Raw genomic sequence first — 4,151 nt, 5'->3', positions numbered from 1 at the left:
ATCCACTTTGATTTGGTTTTTGTGTATGGAGTGATTTTAAGACGTTTAAATAGATCTTGCAAAGCACTCATGGTCATAACTAGTCAGTTGCTATGAGGTGAATTCCAGCTGACAACAGCCTCATTTGTGTCATAGTAAAACTCTGTTCCACAGGGTCTACACTGGCAACTTTTTCAGCATTCGATTGTCAGTTCTTCTCCAGCATTGTTGTGTAGACTGAAGCTTCCGTCTTTTCCAGTTAGCAGACAATCAGCTTAGTGGTCTGCACCACCAGGGACTCCACTCATGATCTAGGCCAATTGTAAAGATAGGCCAGTGGCAGATTTGTTTACAGTTTGAGTCCCAAAATCCAGATGAGCCAGTCTAGTATCTGGGTCTCCATCTAGATCAATAAATTGAATGTGTAAAGCTTGACAAAAGGTTCTTCTTTATGCAGCTCCTCTGCCAAATACATTTTGGAAAACTAAGATGTTAACGGATTTCAACTGCTAACACCCTAGAGGTATCTGTTCACATAATGATTGCATGCATATCTCTCTCAAGTCTAGTCCAAATTCCTGAGAGAAAATGAACAAGCTCTTTAAAAAAAAAAATCAAGAATATCTTGTCATTTATCATATCAGGTGCCCGGTACTGGTTTGACTGACTCCAGAGCATCGTAGTCTTGAGTTATCTAATAACTAAGTACTTCTTTGAGGAGGGTGGAAGGCCGAGGCTGGCAATGATCCATTGCAAAGACTATTTCCTGGAAGACTCAGTCATGTGAACAAAATGAAGAAACCAGACAAACTCACTCACCATCACATCTTCATGATAAAAAATGGCAGCTCTTAAGATAAGTCTAGTAGAAACGTCACATATAATCTAACCAAGTAAGTAGTGATATATGCAAAAAGAAGTTCCTTGCTGTTTAGGTCCTATCCACATCAATCATAAACAAAATCTTAAAAGCACAGCCATTGAATCAGTTCATGGTCGAGTTGATCTTTGATTTTCTTAGGTTGGCATTTTAGCAGAGGGAGCTCTGATGCCCTTGAGGTAAGAAGTTCTGGAATCCAAAAGGCATGCAGTTTGAATTCACAGCTGCTCCACATGAGAAGAACGGGCAATCTCCTTCCTTGTGATTAACTGCTCCTGAAAAGCTTCTGGAGGGTCAGCCGATTCAGTTCTGACTGGAAGACACAAAACTACATCTTAACAGGAGCAGACTGTCTCATCTTTTCCCCTAAAAGCAGCCAATGGGTTAGAACTACTGATCTCTTTCTTAGCAACCCGACATGAAGGTTATGTCACTTCCTGATCCATTCAAGGGCACTGTTGTTGTGGTTGTTGGATGCCGTTGAATCCAGTACAGCTCATAACAAGCCTATGAACAGCAGACCTGAGCGCTGTTCTATCCTGTGCCCTTCTCATCCTCTCTGACACACTTGAGCCCATTGATGCAGTCACTGTATCACCTGGTGAGGATCTTCACTTCTTTCACTGACCCTCCAACTTTCCAGGCATCATATCCCTTTCCACGGATACTGTTGTAGTGTACCGTCAAGGCAGAACCGATCCATAGGGTTTTCAGTGTCAATTAATCACAAGAGAGGAGATTGCCCGTCCTTCTCCTGTGGAGCAGCTTGTGGGATCAAACCACGTGACTTTGAGATGGCTGTGTAGCTTCTTGTGACTAGGCCCCCAGAGCTCCCTTTCCAAGGACACTAGCAATCCCATTTTCTAGTTATCTACTTTAGAAAAATTCTTCAGGCCGTCGCGGTCGTGACGCGCAGGTCGGACCAGGCCGGGCCTGGCCGGACGGGGGGTGGGCGGCTGCAGCGGGCCAGGCCCAGGGATGGTGATGTTCCGCAGCCTGGTGGCCTCGGCTCAGCAGCGGCAGCCGCAGGCCGGGCCCGCGGGCGGTGACAGTGGCCTGGAGGCGCAGTTCAGCTGCCCCATCTGCCTGGAGGTCTACCCCGGCTCTTGGCCATCGGCAGCTGCGGCCACACGTTCTGTGGGGAGTGCCTCCAGCGGTGCCTCCAGGTGCCATCCCCACTCTGCCCGCTCTGCCGCCTGCCCTTCGACCCCAAGAAGGTGGACAAGGCTGCCCATGTGGAGAAGCAGCTCTCATCCTACAAGGCTCCCTGCCGAGGCTGCAACAAGAAGGTGGCCCTGGCAAAGATGTGGGTGCACGTCTCCTCCTGCGTGAAGGTCCAAGAGCAAATGGCCAACTGCCCCATGTTCATCGCCGTGGTGCCCACATCGCAGCCCATCCCCAGCAACATCCCCAACCGGTCCACCTTCACCTGCCCCTACTGCGGCGCCCGCAACCCGGACCAGCAGGAGCTGGTGAAGCACTGTGTGGACAACCAACGCAGTGACCCCAACCGCGTGATATACCCCATCTGCTCAGGGATGCCCTGGGGGGACCCCAGCTATAAGAGCGCCAACTTCCTGCAACACCTCCTCCACCGGCACAAGTTCTCGTATGACACCTTTGTGGACTACAACATCGATGAGGAAGCTGCCTTCCAGGCTGCCCTGGCCCTGTCCCTCTTTGAGAACTGAAGGCCAGCACGTCCCCATCCCAGGACGGCACACACACGCTGGTGGCACCAGGGTCTGATATGCAGCGGGAAGCATCCCTCAGTCCCTGCCGTCGAGCTCACTGGAGGGCTTCTCTACGAGGTGTGGCCACACAGGGTGCTTGCGATCCCAGAATGGTGGAGTTGTTTGAAGCCATGGAGACTTAGGCGCTCGAGGTCCCCGCAGAGCAGACCCCCTGCCGTCCTGGTCCCCAGCCTCACCTGCTCATTTGGTACTGGCTTTTGTGATACCTAGAAATGCCGGCATTTTTCTATATGATCCAGTGTGATAATCTTTTCACATTTTATAGCTCAAAGAAAACAGTTACTCTTCATATTGCAATCTGTGTTTGACTAGGAATAATAGTATTCTAATGGAACATTTACAAGATTATATTTTTTTAAAAAAAAGGTCAAAACCAAGCATTGTGTGGGGTCAGGAAGAGGGGCACTGGACAGGAGCAGAAGCTGTTGGGTTGAGGCACCGCTTTGACCTGTATGACGGACAGGAGCCCCAGGTGTCCCCTCCACAGTTCCAGTTCTGTCCCTGGTGGTTTTCCTCTCAGTAAAGCCCAGATGGACACCTGGGTCCTGGCCCGTTTGCTGATGGCTGTGGATCTGCAGGTGGGGCAGGGCCTCTCAGAGGCGCAGGGTGACCTGGCCGGAGTTCTGGCCTTGGGAAGAAAGGAGGCACCCCATGGCTCCCCTCCTCACCCACCCAGGCCAGGGGCAGGGTGCAGGGGAGCAGAGCCAGAAAACATGTGTTTTGTGGCATAAATTATTGCTGTCTTTAAAAAAAAATAAAACATTTCAGAGCATCTGTAAAAAGAAAAGAAAAATTCTTCCATGTTTGAGACATGTACAAAAACATTAAGACAATGTTGTTTGTGATAACAAAAAGGTTAGAAAGATTCTAGCTGCCACTTATTCGAATACTATAAATACATGTATATACAGTAGAATTGGAAGCAGGAATGGCATCCACTTCCTAAATAACATGCCTCTGGAAACTCTGTGAACTTTGAAAAACAACAATAGATATAGAAAGGTTTCAGGTCTTTTGTTCATAGGGTTGCTATGAGTTGTGCTCAACTCAAGGGCAACCAACAACATACAGTAGAAAGACAAAATTAATGTACTAGATTAGCACTGTAGAAATAGATCTTAAAATGTTAAGTGAATAAAAGCAATTTTCAATATAATATTTTTAAAGTGGTATTTCTATAAATTTTTGAAACACATGAAATTATTTACAAGTAGATGTCTACAACCATATAATAAATGTATATAATCATTCATGGACATTAGACATGACAACTTTGCCTCTGTGGAAAGAAAGAAAGGAGAAAATGATTTCTTTCTTTAATCTTTAAACAAATTTAAATCCTATTTTTTTCAGACTTGAACGGGAAAACAAATTAGGCAAAATGCTAAAATCTCTTTAAACTCATTAGTACATATACTGGTAATATATTCATTTTTGCAATTTTCTGTGTATTTTAAATGTCTCAGCTTAATTTTTTTTTTAATGTGTAGGATAGAAGGAGAACTGATGCCTTTGAGCTGTGGTGCTGGAGAAGAGTA

General features: G+C 46.5%; 1 pseudogene; it reads left to right on the top strand.

Annotated features, from left to right (window-relative positions):
* The first annotated feature begins 1,837 nt into the window (after window positions 1–1,837).
* Window positions 1,838–2,550, top strand: LOC102854965 (annotated as a pseudogene).
* The last annotated feature ends 1,601 nt before the right edge of the window (window positions 2,551–4,151 follow it).

This window comes from Elephantulus edwardii, unplaced genomic scaffold (genome assembly GCF_000299155.1).
Source record: "Elephantulus edwardii isolate Elephantulus edwardi_28Jun2011 unplaced genomic scaffold, EleEdw1.0 scaffold00099, whole genome shotgun sequence".
NCBI lineage: Eukaryota > Metazoa > Chordata > Mammalia > Macroscelidea > Macroscelididae > Elephantulus > Elephantulus edwardii.
Note: the sequence above shows the minus strand (reverse complement) of the source record. Positions and strands in the feature narration are given on the sequence as shown.